The sequence below is a fragment of the Carcharodon carcharias genome, chromosome 14, assembly GCF_017639515.1.
Source record: "Carcharodon carcharias isolate sCarCar2 chromosome 14, sCarCar2.pri, whole genome shotgun sequence".
In the NCBI taxonomy this organism is placed as follows: domain Eukaryota; kingdom Metazoa; phylum Chordata; class Chondrichthyes; order Lamniformes; family Lamnidae; genus Carcharodon; species Carcharodon carcharias.
The window spans coordinates 52,589,731-52,609,133 of NC_054480.1; the positions used below are offsets into that span (position 1 = coordinate 52,589,731).

At 44.0% G+C, this 19,403-nt stretch overlaps 1 protein-coding gene and 2 non-coding genes across 4 annotated transcripts in view; 2 read left to right on the plus strand and 1 right to left on the minus strand.

The window, feature by feature from the left end:
- The window catches only part of LOC121287454 (probable phospholipid-transporting ATPase IIA), a 213,141-nt gene that overhangs the window by 174,455 nt on the left and 19,283 nt on the right, over positions 1-19,403 (minus strand). The gene's annotated exons all lie outside the window — the stretch shown is intronic.
- On the plus strand, positions 14,653-14,771 carry LOC121287662. The gene has a single exon (XR_005945203.1). It is a non-coding gene; the product is annotated as a 5S ribosomal RNA (ribosomal RNA).
- On the plus strand, positions 15,083-15,201 carry LOC121287677. Its single transcript, XR_005945214.1, has one exon. It is a non-coding gene; the product is annotated as a 5S ribosomal RNA (ribosomal RNA).

Consider the following 19,403-nt stretch of genomic DNA (forward strand, 5'->3'; position numbering starts at 1 on the left):
TTGTCCCCAGGGATGGTAGGAGGAAGCCACTGCACCTCATCAAGAGGGCATGGGATTAGGTGGCAGCACTGATCAGCAGCCGTGACATGGTGCGGTGCTCCTAGGTGCAGTGCCAGAAGCACTTCAATGACCTGCTGCGCTCAGGAAGGATGAGTACAATGTCGGCATGGGTCAGTGTGCAGATGTGGTAAGGTCTGGCCATCCCCCCGTGGACCTCAGAGGTGCTAGAGCCTGAATGCCAGCCATCAATCACACTAGAGTTGGCCAAGGGATTGAACCCGGGCTACTGGACTGAGTGCCTGCAGCTCGAGAGCCATGGCTCAGAAGTCTCCTGCCAGGTGCTCCTCAGCTGGGGTTGGCCAGGCTGCAGTGGCACTGCAGGTATCGAGTGGATTAATTAATGTGCCTCTGTTGTTTCAAGAGAAGACTACCCACAACAAAATAGAAAGGTCGCGGACTGGCGGAGGCTCCGCAAGCCTCCCAATTCTTTTGCGGTATGAGCATGATGCCCTAGAGCTCGAGAGCCAGCACGCCCCACATGCAACTGGGCGTGGAGAGGCAGGGGTACCAGATAAAGTTGAGTGCAGTGCAAAGAGGTGAGAGTTTTGGATTGTGGCAACCATTCTATTGCAGTCTTTTCATCAACATGAGCCTCGAACCTGGAGTCCCCATTGATAATTGGAAGACGAGGGCACCATGATGCAGACCTCCATTGTCTCACCAGGGTGCCTGGCATGCAGTGACAATGTGATGACTTTAACTAATGACATGTCGTTGTTCTCCCTTTTAGATTCACCAGCAGACGTCCAATCTCCAGGCCCCGAAGAGCCACCTCTGGCACTGGAGGACCACCGGACGTCATTCACTTCCGCTCTCTGAAGCAGACGCCAGCGCTGATACCAGCACCTTGTGGGCATTAGAGCAGCAGCTAGTATCTCAGTGCACATTGGTGAGGGCACTTCACAATTGCGTGAGGTGCAGGCGGAGGCAGAGAGTGCCCGGGGCGACGGCAGTCAGAGGGCTGCTGGGGACCAGGACGATGCTTAGTCGAAGGCTCTTGATGAGCCCATGGCGTCATCCATTAGGAGGCAGATGCTGGATGTCCAACGAGATGTGTGCAGATCTATAAGGGTCGGTATTCCATGGTCTCCTTGATAGAGGAGCCCATGCAGAGCGTGAGCACTGCGCTGACTATCATGGCCAAGTGCACCACCTCCTCCTTTGAGAGTGGTAACTGTCATGAAGAGGCATCTCCAGGGACAGAATGAGGGGTTCCTGGGTGGTCAGTGTCACAGTGGAAGATGGATAAGGCAACCAGTATCCCAGCTAGGTGCCCATCCATCGACAGTGTGCGGGGAGGACCACAGCAATCTCACGTTGGCACAAGAGCTGCTTGTCATCTTTGCAGGCTCCTCTCAGGGAGCTCTGGAGGAGGGCAGCAGCTCCTCTGCCCCTCCGCAGTGACTGTGGCATCTGGTGAGGTTGCAGCGACTGGGGGGATGCCATCCGTGGCACTGGCCACTCCCTCCCAGGCTGGACCAGCAAAGGCTCCACTAGCCAGAGGGCAACCACCAAGGTCATCAAGGCAAACAAGACAACAGAGTCAGCAGGCTGCCTCCAATGCCAGTGCCAGTGAGGGGGGAGCACCTAGATGCAGCACTCGCAAACATAAGTTAAAGGCACAAGGGGGAACAGGTCATGGGTGATTTTATGTTTACTTTATCCATACTGATCTGGGAATGAAAACCAGAGGAGAAGTTTATGTAAATAGTTTGGAATTATCAAAATGAGGTAAATTTTGTTTTTGTCATCATAGCCTGAGTATGCTTCACCTTTTTATTTCATTGGTGCAGGAACACCAGTATGTAATGCTGGATGTAAGTGGCTCTGAACTTTATTGCACAGGCACTAAGTGTTCTTTGTGATCAAGTCATCCCTGGTGCCCCTGACTCCCTGGAGGTTATCGAGAACTGGCTCCACATCCTCAGCGTTCTCCTTACAGTGCTCATCTTCAGACTCACTACTGGATTCATCATCTGTGGCCTATGCAGCAATGTCAAATTCCTCTTCCTCCAGTGGGTCCCCCTTTGCCAGTGCAGACTGTGGAGAGCACAGCATGCAACCTTGATCAGTGACACCTTGCTGGGGGGGGGTACGGTAGTCTATACAGTAAAGAATAAAGGTCAGTACCTGCCTGAACAGAGCTTCTGTCACCAGCTTGATGCAACTGTGGACAGCTGATTGGGATACTCCACACAGATCCCCCACTGAGACCTGGAAAGAGCCAGAGGCATAGAAATGGAGGGCCACTGTAACCTTCAGGGCCACTGGCATGGGGTGTCCACCCACACAGTTGGAGCTGATCTCAGGGCCAATCATCTGGCAAATGGAGGTGACGCTCTCCCTTGAGAGGTGGAACCTCGTTCGGCAATGCACCTTGGACATAGAGGTAGCTGCATTGCCACCTGCAAACCCTGGCAGCAGGATAGTGGCATCTTCTGCGACCCTTTCCGCTTTGGACTCGCTGCTGGCCTCGCGCCCCTTGTGCCTGGACCTCTCCTCCCACAGGTCCCTCCCCTGGAAACTGCATATGAACACGTGGCCTCCTCTCCCTTCTGCCCCTCTCTTCCTCCTCAGAGAAGGTACCTCCAGCAGAGACCACAATCCCCATTACCAGGGTACGGGAAGACTGTCTGATATCTGGAAGGGTCCACACTGTCTGAATCCTCCAGGGGCCTGGCAGACAGCAATGAGTCTTGAAATGAAGCCTGAAAATGCTAAGAATGAAGCCCTGAACAGAGATGAAGCTGCCAAGTACCAATAAGCAACCAGATGCAAACCATCTCCAATACAGCTCACTACTCACACTGGCAATGCTGATGGCCCTTTTTATCCCACCCTTGGATGAGGTTTGCGAAAATGTCGGCTGGCCACCTGCCCATTTTGCCCATCCAATGGGCAAAAATCGCACAGGCAAGGAAAAATCACAGACAATAGGACTGTTAAGAACTTTAAGTGGCCGCTTAATTAATGGCAGGTGCCACTCCAGCACCCGCATGTGCCCACTGAATGAAATATTGCACGAGTGCGCAATGACGTTGGGATGCTCACCCAACATCATCGCGCACTATTTTGTTCCCGTTTGGGTTGGGTGTGCACCCGACCGTGGGCCGAAAATTTCTGCCCATGGTTACAAGGTAATCAAGGTTGGGAAATAAATATCCCAGGATACACAACATTTAAAAAAAAACAGGTAGAATGGAAAAGGTGGAGGGGGGTCCTGATAATAAAGGATGACATAAGCACATTAGTGAGAAAGGATCTTGGCTCAGAAAATCAGGAAGTGAAATCAGTATGGGTGGAGAGTAGGAATATCAACAGTCCAAAAACATTGGTGGGAGTAGCTTATAGGCACCCTAAAATTAGTTCTACTGTTGGACAGAGCATTGAACAATAAATTGTTGGAGCTTGTTATGAAAGCAATGTAACAGTTGTAGGGGACTTTAATCCTCATGTAGACTGAATCAATCAAATTGGTAAAGGTGGTCTGTAAGATGAGTTCGCATAATGCTTTTGTTACCGTTTCTAGGAGCAATTTGTTGTGGGACTATCTAGTTGACTATTTTAGATCTGGTATTGTGCAACGAGGCAGGGCTAATTAGTAATGTCATAGTAAAAGATCCACAGCGAAATAGTGATCATAATACAACTGAGTTCCACATTAAGTTTGAAAATTATATAATCCAATCACAAACAAGAATCATAAACTTAAACAAAGCCAATTATATAGGTATGATGGAACAGCTGGCTAAGGTTGATTGGGTAAAATCTGAAAGATCCCCAGGGTTCTAAAAAAGGTAGCTGCAGAGGTAAAGAATGTGCTGGCTATGATTTTCCACAATTTCCTAAATTCTGGAATGGTCCCAGCAGATTGGAAGTTAGCAAATGTATCACTGCTATCCAAGAAAGTAGGTAGAGAGAATATGGGGAACTACTGGCCAATTAGCCTGACATCAGCCGTTCGGAAAGTGCTGGAATCTATTATTAAGGAAGCCTTAACAATGCACTTAGAAAAGCATAGTATGATTAGTACATGTCAACACAGTTTCACGAAAGGGAAATCCCGTTTGAAAAATCATTTTTTGGGAATAATAACTAACAGGGTTACAGTTGGTACAGTGTACTTGGATTTCCAAAAGGCATTCAATAAGGTGCCACACAAAAAGTTAATATACAAGGTGAGGGCCCATGGAGCTGGGGGTGATATATTAGCATGGACAGAGTATTGATTAATGGACAGGAAGCTGAGAGTAGGGTTAAATGGGACATTTTCAAGTTAGCAGACTAGTGGAGTGCTGCAAGGATCAGTGCTTGGGCCACAGCTACTTACAAGCTTTATCAATGGCTTAGACAAAGAGACACGGAGTAATGTATCTAAGTTTACTGTTGATACAAAGCTAGGTGGGGATGCAAGCTGTGAGGAGGACACAAAGAGGCTTCAATCAGATATGGACAGGTTAAGTAAGTAGGAACAAAGGGGCAGCTGGAGTATAAAATGGGGAAGTGTGAGGTTATTCACTTTGGGTCATGAGAATAGAAAAGTAGAATTTTTTTTACAAGGTGTGAAACTTGTAAATATTGATGTGCAGAGAGACTTGGGTACAAGGAACACATGTAGGTACAGCAAACAATTAGGAAGATAAATGGCATGTTGCTTTATTGCAAGGTGATTGGAGTACAAGCATAAAGATGTCTTGTTACAATTGTACAGGGTTTTGGTGAGATCACATGTGGAATACTGTGTGCATTTTGCTCTCCATTTTTAAGGAAGAATATAATGACTTTGGAGGCAGGATGAAAAATTTCATTAGATTGGTCCCTGAGATGAGAGCATTGTCCAAAGATGAGATGCTGAACAAATGGGGTCTAAACTCTCTGCAGTTTAGAAGAATGAGAAGTGATTTCATTGAAACATACAAGATGCTGAAAGGGCTTGACAGGGTAGATACAGTTAAGTCCCCACTTTATGTTGTCCCCTTTTAAGTAATTCATCTTTAAAGTTAGTCAGTTAATTGGGCCCGAATTCACATTTAGCACTGGGAGTTTCTTTTTAACATTGTTTTGCAATGAGTCTGATATAGGGTCATGTGGCTCAATCTGTGCCATTCAGAGTGGCCTCTCCTGCTCCTTGATCTTCTTGGTCACTGACAATCTTCCCTCTCGCCAATCCTCCTGGTCGCTGCTGACCTTCCCTCCCACTGACCTTACCTCTTGCCAACCCTCCTGGTTGCTGCCATCTTTCCCTCTCGCTCCCTGTCCAGCTTGCAGCTTACCTCCGCAACCTTGCAACTTGGAGCTACTCTTCCTGCTTCTTGCCACTCATCTCACAAGCCCTTGCTCATAGCAAAGGTTTGGGAGAGGGAAGTAGCAGCAAGAGTGAGCAGAGGCGAGAGGGATCAACAAAGAGCAGGAGTAACAGCAAACTAGGGGTAAGTAGAAAGAGTCAGCATATTTCTTTTATATTTTTTAATTTATTTTATTTTGAAACTTATTTCCTTTACGAGTATAGGAATTTAACAATGTGAAGTATTTCAACTTACAGGGTATAATGTTTTAATAATTTTCTGATGAAAAAGGTCCTACAGAACCTAACTATAGCTTTTACATTGGCTATAATGGGAAAGTGTGATTCACTTAACATTGCTTCATTTTAAGCTGTCCTTTTCAGAAACACAACTACAACATAAGCGAGGACTTACTTTACTGAGACATGGTTTGCCCTGACTGGGGAATCTGGAAAGCACAATTTCAGGATAAGGGGCCAATCATTTAGGACTGAGATAAGGAGCAATTTCTTCACTCAAACAGTTGTGAATCTTTGGAATTCTCCACGCTGAAGTGTTGTGGACGCTCTGTTGTTGAATACATTTAAAGCTGGGGTGGACAGATATTTGGTCTTCCAGGGAATCAAGGGATACAGGGAGCGGGAAAAAAAGTGGAGCTGAAGCCCAAGGTCAGCCATGATCTTATTGAATGTCAGAGCAGGTTCAACAGACCATATGGTCATCTCCTGCTCCTATTTCTTATTTTATGTTCTTCCAGGCTGGATCACATTAAGGACTATCTGGTCATGGACAGATAAATCCATGGCACTTCTGCTCAACTCTGTGCTCCTTGGACCTGTGGGAGTGAAGACTGTGACCAGCACAGAAATAAAATAAAAGGTTTTGCTAGGGACAAATGCATTAAAAAATAGAGATGAATGAGTGGTTGGGCAAAATCATAAATCAAATCAACAAAGTTTACCAGAGGTTGGAAGCAAGTCTTAATTCTTTAAAGATAGTAACAATTACCTTAAATGATAACCATTCAAAACACCTGATACTGGTTGAAAACAGCTCAAGGATTTTGCCTGGGTCCCCACAGCTTTTTAATTGGAACTAGTATGCGTAACATGACCCCAGGACAAGAAAAGCAGAGTTTATTGATTGCCCTTACAACAGACCACTTATAATTTTCATGATCATAGGTCGGAATCTTCCAGCTTCACCCCCACCACGGCAGGTTCCACCTGGCAAGCCACTGAAATCTCCGTTCACATCGGATGATCTTGCCAGTATGAGGGGCTGGAAAATTCAGGCCACAGACTTTATTAATCTTCCAAGAGAGAAAAATAATCATAGGTAAAAATTTCAGAGCATGCTCCATATTTCAGTCAGCAATACACAATAGCATTCATCACTCTTATGTTGGGGAGAGATCCGTGGATGAGGAGCAGTAGATGATTTGCCAATGAGCCCACCTCATTGATGTGACCTAGATGAGAACATCTATCCTGGGGAGCTGGATATTTCCTGCTCAGTTCCAGTTAATACTGGAAGGCAACAGGTAAGATATTCCAGCTTGACAAGGCACTAGGGATGAATTTAACGCCTTCACACACGGTGGGGTTAGTAGTAGGGGCAGTTAATCAGATGACAGGGGGACACCACAATCATCCTGCCTCTGCCCCAATTATGTCTGTGGCAAGAAGGCTTGTGGACAGCCTTCCTGCTCGCTGCCAGTTGAAGCCCTTAAGTGGACTGCCCACTTAAGGGCCTCATTCTGCCACCATTGGTAGGTGGGTCTTGCCATGTGGGAAGCCCTGTCGAGGTTTTTTGCAGGCTTCTGGTGGTCTGTGGGGAGGGTGCAGCAGTGTCCCTTGTTCAAAGGCAAAGGCACTCAGTGCCTGATCGAGCTTGGGACCCAGCGTCAGGAAGGGAGAGCCTGCTGCCAACCCTGCTCCCTTCCTTCCCTACAACACCCAATTTGCAATCACCCTCCTACCATCACTCATCTGTGCCTGGTCCATTCTCAATCCTTGGCCTTGGGTGGGTATAGTACTGTCAGCAGTCACCACCCTCCCAGCGGCGCTGCCAACCTCTGATTGGCTGACAGTTCTCAGCAGCTGGGTGTACTGCTCAATCCCAGGGAAGGCCACCCCCCACCCCCACCACCCCGCCCAGTTAAGTGCTTGATTGTCACTTAATTTAGCAGGCCTTCCTGAAAGATGATGATATCAGGCTCTTGCAAGACCACCATCGCCTCCACCGCCCAAGGTTACTGGTGCTTTGTGTCAGTAATTTGCCGAGTTTTGCTTGGTTGAACCTGGACACTGCTGTACACACTTAAGGGTTCCTAAGCCTTGCCTCCTGCTGACCTACACCCAAGTTCTCAAATAAAGTAAGGACTATGTCCTTAGTAGAATGTTTAATGGGAAGGACATGAGTCAAACAGAAATTCTGCTTATATGGTTTTATTAGCAGTTTAGTTTGGACATTTAAATATGCTGACGATGACATCTGGCTGACAAGAAAAAATAAGATAGAAAGGTTAAAAGGAAACCTGTGCAGGTAAATGAAATATTTTCATTGGATATATAAATAATTTACCATAGGACTATATTAACACTATCATATGCATTGACACTGTAAACAAAGAATTTTATTGTATTTCTATTCATGAAGACATGAGGCACTGGTAATGAGCCCCAGTTTCAAGAAAGCACTATTTGTTTTAATTTAGCATATGCTGTCTAATGGAGCTGCGTCTATATAAACTTTTAGATTTACAAAATGTGTGTCCGTGTCCACTTAGGAACCCACCAAATAGCAAGGTTTCAGGATTAGGAAATGCATATACACATAACAGATACAATATACGTGGAATTAAAGTAATTTTTCCCCTCCCACTACTGGAACTGAACAAAACAAAACTGCACCTTAATAGGGCAGAACTTGAGTATTGCTAAAAAAAGACACATGCTGTCAAAGCTTTTCATCTTGCACTCATCAGGACAGATTGGCAAGAATACCAAATCTCAAAGGAAACAACAATTTATAATGCATGAGAAGAGGGTTCTGATTGGTTGGCAAGTGGACTCTGATCGGCAGTGGCATTGCCACGGAGATTTCACCAGGGAATGTCTGTCCCCCAAGCTTTTGCTTAGTTGAAAAAGGTGAAATGCGTGGACGTGTTCTTTCTGTTTACAAAGGACAGGGCCCTGTGTGTGAATATAGGTATTTTCTCGCACTCATAATGCAGCCACACTGTGAGCCCAACTGATAATCTTAATTGGTTGTCAGTGTAATTCTTAGTGCAAGCAGGATTGTTTGTCAAGTGTAGTCCAATCATAAAATCACGTCTAATTTTGGACACTATGTTCTGAGTTTTGCAAGCACAGGTTGGTTGTGTACACTCAGTACTTTGCCTGTTGCGAGCAGCCAGGGACGTGCTGTTTGATACAATCCGTCAGATAGTGGGACATATGGCTATACACCTGGCACCATACCGGCAATGAAATTTGCATACGTATTACTCATTTGTGTAAAAGCAAAATACTGTGGGTGTTGGAATTCTGAAACAAAAACAAAAATAGCTGGAAAAACTCAGCAGGTCTGACAGCATCTATGGAGAGGAATACAGACTTAACGTTTCAAGTCCGTATGACTCTTCATCAGAACTGAAGAATAGAAATGAGGTGAAATGTAAGCTGTTTAAGGTGGGGTGGGACAGGTGAAGCTGGATAGAGGGCCAGTGATAGGTCGAGGCAAAGGAGAGATTGCCAAAGATGTCATAGACAAAAGGACAAAGGGGTGTTGACGGTGCTGATATTAGTTAGAGGATGTGCTATTGGTGACGTTAAGGGTAGAAAGCAAGATGAGCAAGGTACAGATAGCCCTGGGGTGGGAGGGAAAAGGGGTCGAAATAGGCTAAAAGGGGGAGATAAAACAATGGATGGAAATAAATTTAAAAACAATAGAAATAGGTGGGGAAAAAATATATATTTTTTTAAAATATATACAATAATTATTAGAAAAAAAGGGGATTGGAAAGGGGGTGGGGATGGAGAGATTGTTCATGATCTGAAGTTGTTGAACTCAATGTTAAATCCGGAAGGCTGTAAAGTGCCTAATCGGAAGATAAGGTGCTGTTCCTCCAGTTTGTGTTGAGCTTCACTGGAACATTGCAGCCGGCCAAGGATGGACATGTGGGCATGAGAGCAGGGTGGTGTGTTGAAATGGCAAGCGACAGGGAGGTCTGGGTCATGCTTGTGGACAGACCGAAGGTATTCTGCAAAGCGGTCACCCAGTCTGTGTTTGGTCTATCCAATGTAGAGGAGACCGCATTGGGAGCAGCGAATGCAGTAGACTAAGTTGAGGGAAGTACAGGTGAAATGCTGCTTCACTTGAAAAGAGTGGTTGGGCCCTTGGACGGCGAGGAGGGGGGGAGTAAAGGGGCAGGTGTTGCACCTTCTGCGGTTGCATGGTAAAGTGCCGTGGGAGGGGGTTGAGCTGTAGGGGGTGATGGAGGAGTGGACCAGGGTGTCCCAGAGGGAACGGTCCTTACAGAATGCCAACAGTGGGGGTGAAAGGAAGATGTGTTTGGTGGTAGCATCATGGAGTTGACAGAAATGGTGGAGGATGATCCTTTGAATGCTGAGGCTGGTGGGGTGATAAGTGAGGACACAGGGGACCCTATCATGGTTCTGGGAGGGAGAGGAAGGTGTGAGGGCGGATGCGCGGGAGATGGGCCGGACACGGTTGAGGGCCTTGTCAACCACCGTGCGTGGAAAATCTTGATTAAGGAAGACATGTCAGAAGAACTGTTTTGGAAAGTGGCATCATCAGAACAGATGCAACAAAGGCGAAGGAACTGAGAGAATGGGATGGAGTCCTTATAGGAAGTAGGGTGTGAGGAGCCGTAGTTGAGGTAGCTGTGGGAGTCGATAGGCTTGTAATGAATATTGGTGGACAGTCTACCACCAGAAATTGAGACAGAGAGGTAAAGGAAGGGAAGGGAAATGTCAGTGATGGACCATGTGAAAATGATGGAGGGGTGGAAACTGGAAGCAAATTTAATAGCTTTGTCCAGGTCCAGACGAGAGTATGAAACGGCACCGAAGCAGTCATCGATGTATCGGAGAAAGAGTTGTGGGAGGGGGCCTGAGTAGGACTGGAACAAGGAATGTTCCACTTACCCCATAAAAAGACAGGCATAATTGGAGCCCATGCGGGTAAACATAGCCACACCTTTTATTTGGAGGGAGTGAGACAAGTTTAAGGAAAAATTGTTCAGTGAGAGAACAAGTTCAGCCAGACGGAGGAGAGTGGTGGTATGGGGATTGTTCGGGCCTCTGTTCGAGGAAGAAGCGGAGAGCGCTCAGACCATCCCATTGGGGGATGGAGGTGTAGAGGGATTGGACGTCCATGGTGAAGAGATGGCGGTTGGGGCCAGGGAACTGAAAATTGTTGATATGATGTAGGGCGTTGGAGGAATCACGGATGTAGGTGGCAAGAGACTGGACAAGGGGAGAGCGATTGGAGTCAAGATGCGATGTTCCAGTGAAGAATGCAATGTTCCATTGAAGCTCAACGCAAACTGAAGAAACAGCACCTCATCTTCTGATTAAGCACTTTACAGCCTTCCAGACTTAACACTGAATTCAACAACTTCAGATCATGAACCCTCTCTTCCATCCCCACCCACTTTCTGATCCCCTTTTTTCTAATAATTATTATATATACTTTTTTACAATATATTTTGCTTTTCCCACCTATTTCTATTATTATTTTAAAATTTATTTCCATTCCCTATTTTATCTCCACCTTTTAGCCTATTTCGATCCCTTCCCCCCACCCCACCCCCAGGAGGGCCATCTGCAACTTGCTCATCCTGCTTTCTACCCTTAATGTCACCATTAGCACATCCTCTAACTAATATCACCACCGTCAACACCCCTTTGTCCTTTTGTCTATGGCATCTTTGGCAATCTCTCCTTTGCCTCGACCTCTCACTGGCCCTCTATCCAGTTTCACCTGTCCCACCCCACCTTAAACAGCTTATATTTCACCTCATTTCTATTTCTCTTCAGTTCTGATGAAGAGCCCTACAGACTCTAAATGTTAAGTCTGTATTCCTCTCCACAGATGCTGTCAGACCTGCTGAGTTTTTCCAGCTATTTTTGTTTTTGTTACTCATTTTTGTGGTAGACAGAACACCTTTTTGGCTTTTCAGTAGCATCCTGTTATTGGAGAATACCACTTGTGTTACTACTGCATAGTAGCAGCATGAAACAGCTGTTCAATTCTTCACCTGTTGCTCAATTTTTTGAGACATCTTACCCTTCCAAGGTATTCTGAGGTAGACTGGGCACTTTTCAGGACTGAAAGTGACGGCCTTAGGCCCATTCATGAGTTTGCACTACATACAGCGAACAACAATCTGATCAGCATAGCCATTATCCTGGAGTGTAGCTTTGATGTGCTCTATTTCGACATCAAGCTTGCACGTTGAGCAAATGGCTTGGGCCCTATTTACAAGGTTGCCGATAAAGTCAATCTTATAGAGCAGGGAACTGTAAGAATCCCACCGCATATACTGACCAGTGAAAGTGGGCTTGTAGTAAACAGTAGTAAACAACCCCTTGGCAGATTTCTCAACTAGCACATCAAGAAAAAGGAGCTCACTTGACTGCTCCATTTCAAAGGTGAATTTGAGCGCTGGATGGAGCCCATTAAGGTTTGTAAGGAACTTCTTACATGCAGCTACAGATTAAAATCTAGCAAGCGTATCATCCACGTATTGGAAATATGCAAGGGGTACAACATTAGGGGTCATTCCATTGACGCGTTTCTCATGGAAACCGACAGAGGTTGGCAGGAGCTGGGCCTAGAGTGAATCCCATGGCAACACCAGCTGTCTGGGCACGCAGGTTATCATTAAAACTGAACTCAACTGTGCGAGTTGCTGTGTTCATAAGTTCAGTGAATACAGATTCAGACAATGGAGGAACATTAAGATCGTCATGATATAGTGCCGCTGTGCAAATGTCTATGACTTTCTTGAGTAGTACATTAGTGAATAGGTTAACAATGTGGAACATGGACACGGCATTGCTGTCAATATGTAAGCCCTATTTGTTTTTCGCAAAGGTGAAAAAATCCTTCACTGTGCACATGGAAAACTTGCTCAAAACTGGTTGTAACAACTCGCCCAACCATTTAGCCAATTCATGTTGTGCAGAACCAGTCATAGTTATGACAGGGCACAAAGGGACAACACTTTTGTGTGTCTTGGGCAGCCCATACATACGTGAATGCAGTGAGCCCTGAGGACGAATCCTATCAGTTACACCACCAGACAGCTCGTTACTTTTAAATCCAACAAGTTTTTTCAGCAAAACTGTATCTGTTATTGCGGACCAGAATAAATCCCAAGCTCCAACAGGTACATCTGACAACTGGGTTTTTTTAATGCAACTTCACCTAATGAATACAAAGTAGCAAACCATGGTACACCATTAAAGAAGCATGAATAAGTAAAATTTTATCTACATTAACTCTATACACTTAAAAAGACGGAATAATTCTAAACACAAGCTGACAAAGAAAAACAGTAAGACCACATGAAACAGTTCCCTGAATTTCAATGAGTAAAATTGACCTACTGGAGCTGAATTTTTGAAACAGGTTATTCCACTACTATCTGTAACCCTGAATGGAAAACTCCCCAATTTGACAAATCATTCAATTAAACCTGAAGGGCTCCAAAAAAATCATCCTGACTTCAACAGGCAATACTTTGCGCCAGACAAGACACACTTGCATTTTCAGGTTGGAATTGTGTGCGAAAATGAGTGTAATAAGATCTGTAATGTATGTGTAGACAAATGTTTGAAATAATACATGCTGAATACAGCAAAGGCTACGAGCTCTGACAACATCCCAGCTGCAGTACTGAAGATGTGCTCAATAGCCAGCCACGCTCCTAACCAGCTGTTTCAGTACAGCTACAACACTGGCATCAACCTGACAACAGGGAAAATTGCTCAAGTATGTCCTGTCCACAAAAAGCAGAACTAATCCAATCTGGTCAATTACCATGCCATCAATCTCAATCATCAGCAAAGTCGTGTTGTTGATAGTGCTATCAAGTAGCACTTACTTAGCAATAACCTCACCAGTGCTCAGTTTGGTTCTGCCAGTGCCATTTGCCTCCAGACCTCATTACAGCTTTGGTCCAAACATGGACAAAAGAGCTGAAATTAAAACAAAAAAATGCCGGAAATATGCTGCAGTTCAGGCAGCTTCTGTGGAGAGAAACAGAGTTAATTTTTCAGGTCAAGATGACCTTTCATCAGAACTGAAGAAAGATAGGAATGTAAGAGTTTTAAAGCCAATGGAAGGGGGCAGGCACAGGGAGCTGAATACAAGAACTGAGTTGAGAGTGACTGCACTTGATTGGGTGTGGCATCAAGGAGCCAGAGTAAACAATGAAGTCAGGAGGAAAGCTCTCCACTGGCTGGAGTCATAGCTACAACAATGGAAGATGGTTGTAGTTGTTGGATACCAATACATGCATGGGAATACCACCGCCTGCAAATTCCCCTCCAAAGCACACACCATTCTGACTTGAAAATACAATCACTGTTCCTTCACAGTCATTCGGTCAAAATCCTGGAACTTCCTTTCTAACAACACTGTGGGTATAGCTACACCACATGGACAGCAGCGGTTCAAGGCAGCAGCTCACCACCACCTTCTCAAGACCAATTCTCAAAGCCAGGGATAGGCAGAAAATGCTGGCTCACATTTCACGAATTAGTAATTTTAAAAAATCTTTTGTTCCATTGGGAAAGGAGTTATTTTATCTAAACAGTAATTATATTGTGGGCAAAGATTGTTATATTAATATTTAAAATTTGAGATTCTTCATAATTATGGGCACTGCTCCTTCAATTCCAGCTTTCTTTCCTATTGAAAAATGTCAAACTGATATTTTTAGAACTAATGCTCAATTATATGGTGGCTGCAAATTTTCAGTTACTAGCTCCAGTACTAATATACAAACCTTGTTCATACGTTCTGTTATGAAACACTTTTGTCTATGATGATTATTGATTGGATTCTTTCAAGTTGGTCACAGCATACATAGGGTTAAATTTTCAAACTACTAGCTGTTACTGGCAGGCTACAGGGGGCATACATAGCAGACTGGTTGATGAGTGAGTTGGGTGTTGCTTTTAGTTTTGGAAGGAAACATTTAATTGATCAATATGATTGGAGTTGATCAATGGGCTAAGTCATTTGATTCAAATACAAGTATGCTGTAGCCTACGGCCATACTAGTCTGAAAACACCCGATCTCGTCTGATCTCAGAAGCTAAGCAGACTCAGGCCTGGTTAGTACTTGGATGGGAGACTGCCTGGGAATACCAGGTGCAGTAGGCTTTGGGCTTGGCCTAAATGGCCAAGTGGTTATGGTACTGGGTTTGTAACCCTAAAATCAAGAGTTCAAATCTCACAGTGGTAAACTATGAAACAATGTAACTTCATCTGAAACAGATGGAAACGGGTTTGTACTCGAAAGAGTTACAAGTATGCTGTATGCTTGGCCTAAATAGCCAAGTGGTTATGGTACTGGGTTTGTAACCCCAAGATCAAGAGTTCAAATCTCATGATGGCAAACTATGAAACAATGTAACTTCATCTGAAACAGATGGAAACGGGTTTGTACTCGAAAGAGTTACAAGTATGCTGTAGCCTACGGCCATACTAGTCTGAAAACACCCGATCTCGTCTGATCTCAGAAGCTAAGCAGACTCAGGCCTGGTTAGTACTTGGATGGGAGACTGCCTGGGAATACCAGGTGCAGTAGGCTTTGGGCTTGGCCTAAATGGCCAAGTGGTTATGGTACTGGGTTTGTAACCCTAAAATCAAGAGTTCAAATCTCACAGTGGTAAACTATGAAACAATGTAACTTCATCTGAAACAGATGGAAACGGGTTTGTACTCGAAAGAGTTACAAGTATGCTGTATGCTTGGCCTAAATAGCCAAGTGGTTATGGTACTGGGTTTGTAACCCCAAGATCAAGAGTTCAAATCTCACAATGGCAAACTATGCAACAATGTAACTTCATCTGAAACAGATGGAAATGGGTTTGTACTCGAAAGAGTTACAAGTATGCTGTATGGCTATTCACAGTACATGTTTGCTGCACAGCACACACTGTTTTGAGTCTTGTAAATAATTTGAGATACAGTTTTAGTGTCTTCCTGCATGGGGAGGGCTTCAAAGGAATATTAAGCAGTAGCACAACCCAGGATTGCAACTATTGTATTCCTTATAATGGAACTGGAGTCTGATTCCTTTCATACATATGCTCTCTCCTCAATCTCTTCAAAGGTAAACCAATAAAAAAGTGGTAAGATGAAGTAAATATGAATCACAGAATCACAGTGCAGAAGAGGCCCTTCGGCCCATCAAGTCTGCACTGACCCGACTACTACAAACCCCCAGACTCCCCTGCCCCACCCCCCCAATGACCCAACAACTACACACAACCCCACACTCCCCCTCCCCTCACCTACCCAACTACTACATCCCCCACCGCACTCCCCCTCCTCCACCCTCCTCTGACCTGACTACTATACACCCCCCACACATTCCCCCTCCCCCCTTCAACCCGACTATGCCCCCGCCATACTCCCCCTCCCCCCATCAACCCGACTACTATGCCCCCGCCACACTCCCCCTCCCCCCATCAACCCGACTACTACAACCCCACCACACTCCCCATCCCTCACCCCCCAACTGACTACTACACACCCTCCACTCACTCCCCCTCCCCCATCAACCCGGCTACTACGCCGCCCCCACTCTCCCCCTTCCCCTACTGACTACTACACCCCACACTCCTTAAATCAATTTATTTTACAGCAAGTTGAAAATACACAGCAATAGTTAGGATAGTTATCCTCATGTAATAATAGAAAACAATGGACAGGCTGTCCTCCACAATGGGCTGCCCTCCTTGATTTAAGCAACAAACTCCTAACCAACGTATCCTTTAATTTTTTTTTTGGAGTGCAGTAACTTAAAGGGGGCAACTTGTGCACAACCTGCCTGGGAACTTTCAGATTGCTGCATGGCCATTGAGCTTAAAGAGAACATCACTCATAACTATCTTGCAGCATGAAGAACTTTGAAACTTGGCCAAAAGCTGACTGCCCTCACAGCCTTCGCTAGACCTGACCTACAGGCCATGTCACAATCTCTATTCTTTTTACAAAATTTCTGTTCACAAGTAGAAACATTCTCACAAGGTAGCTGTGAAGTGTTTATCAACTGCCGAAATAGGCTGACAAATTGCTTATTATTTATAGCCTTTAGCAAAAAACAACTTCTTGGACCTTTTTAAAACCACCTTCCGCCTTTTTTTCTAAACATCTGTTAATGCACTTTGATTTATTTTTAAATGTTTGGTTTTAAATTATTCTCCAAATCTCAAAATATGATAGGTTTTCTCATACCATTCAAGCTCGGCATATGCAATAATTAAATTGGGACATAACTCCCAAATTATTCTGCCACTTTCGTGTTGAATTTTCCCCCGGTAGTTCTGTTTCATCTTCACAATAAAAATATACCAAATTAACAATTAGCCCTAATTTGCTGTTTACATTGTCTTGGAGGTTATGTGAGATACCCATCATATTTCCTTATCTCTCCTAGAAAGTAGAAAATAATACAATGACAACCCTATGCACACAGACAAAAACTACTTATCAAAATTATTTACAGTTAATGAGCACATAAAAGCCAAATCGTGCAGCAAAATTCTAAATCAGCACAATACTTACAAACTAAATCATTATAAAATTGTCCATTAAGAATTAAAATACTGTATAAATCTTTCAGATGCAGTTCATAACAGTTTGATATAAACAAGGTCAATACAGAAAACAAAAGCAAAATGTGCTGGAAATTAGAAATAAAAACAGATGCTGGAAATACTCAGCAGGTCAAGCAGCATCTGTTGAGAGACACAAAGTTAACATTTCAGGCCAATGGTCCTTCTGATGTTCTGAAATGTTAACTCTGTTTCTCTCCACAGATGCTGCCTGTCCTGCTGAGTGTTTCCACCATTTTCAGTAGTATTTCTTTACACTTTTCATTCTTATTTGACCAATGATTTTCACTATTTCTGTAATTTATTTTGTCTTCCATTCTGAAGACAGATACAAAATATTGATATTTGTTTAATATCACTGCCATTTTCTTATTCCCCTTTATAACTTCTGTCTCTGCCTGTAAGGGACTCACCTTCATTTCACTTTCGCTAATCTCTTCCTTTGTACATACGAATAGAAGCATTTACAATCTGTTTTTATGACTCTTCCCAGTTTACTGTCATATTCTATTTTCTCTATCAATTTCTTGCTCATCCTTTACTAAATTCTAGAATCCCTGAAACCTGAGGCTTGCTACTATTCTTGGCAATATTATGTCACTTGCTTTAACCTAATATTATCATTAACTTCTCTCGCTTGCCCCAGTTGAATCACTTTTCCTGTGGGGGTTTTATTTCTTAAGGGAACTTATTGCAAATTATAAGCTATTTCTTTAGGTGCTTGCAACTGCCTATTTACCGTCATATCTTTTAATCTGGTTTCACATCTATCTTAAACAGCTTATAGTTCATTTTTCAGTAGTTTGCTTTGTTTAGATTGAAGACCTTAGTTATGGGTTTAAGCTACCCGCTTGCTAAAAAATCTATTTTATGACATACAAACCTACTGCAGCCCATCAGTCTAAAACTCTCTGCCTGCCAGGAAGGTTTCTGTCAAATTCCTCTACATTATCATCTTCTTCTACAGAGTATTGTTCCACAATGGATAATCTTGCTCCGCAACTCATTTTTACTGAGTTCAGAAATCAGCCTCCTAAACATCTTCAGAGTTTTATCCAATAAATTCACATCATTCTTGTATTATGAAGATAGAAATTGAACAGTATTTCAGACTTGCCCTCATACAAGGTCAGATAAAATTTCAAAATGACTTTCTTAGCCATAAGAAGTCTTAGCTATATATGGCAGAATTTTATTTGTTTTTTCAGTTTCTGTTAATACACCAAATCAATAGTTTTCATGATCTACCAATATCTACTAAAATGTTCAGATCTTTTTCTTGCTCAGTGGCCTCAAGTATCTTGCCATTTAATATAGAATCTAAATTCCTACTATTTCTACTTACTCTCATCATGTTATGCTTATGCATGTTGAACTCACCTGCCACTTCTCTATCATTAATCTAGCTTTTTGAGTTCTCAGCGTATGACCATATGTCGGTTAGCATCATTGGCTACCGCACACAATCTGATGTCAGCCACATAACCAGACACCAAGGACAATAGTCATCCTATAAATCCCTGAAAAAAAAATTACAACTTAATATCAGCCCCTATAGTGTTCCATGGTTAACGAGCTTCAACTTAAGCTCTTCCCCACAAATCACCACATTTTGTGGTCTCTTGTTCAGCCATACACTGGCCATAGCTATTTGCCACTAGTTCAAAAGCAAACTACTGCCGATGCTGGAAATCTGAAATAAAAACACAAAATGCTGGAAATACTCAACATATCTGGCAGCACTAAGAGAGAAACAGATTTAATGTTTCAAGTTCATGATCTTCCGGTCTCCAGGCCAATGGAGACCAGGCATAGACCCCCACCATGTTGTGCTGTGGGACCCTATAGAAGTTCCAATGCACTAACTCTGTGGGAAGTGCCCAGGCAGTTTGAACTTCCATTGTACAAGTTAACGCTCCCCAGAACCCTCCAAAAAAGTTTTCAACTCTGACTTAGAGTCAGAGATTTGGACAGTTCAGACTTACTTACACGAATAGTTACCCAGGGAATGTTAGGTAGGGAAATCCTACCCTAACCCCTGGGTAAATAAACTGATTCCTTCCCCCCGCCCCTACAGCCTGACTCCCCACCACCAAACCCCCCCAACTACCCACTGACCTGACCTGACTAACCCCCACCACTCCCGTCCACCTCGCCACCGGACTACCCC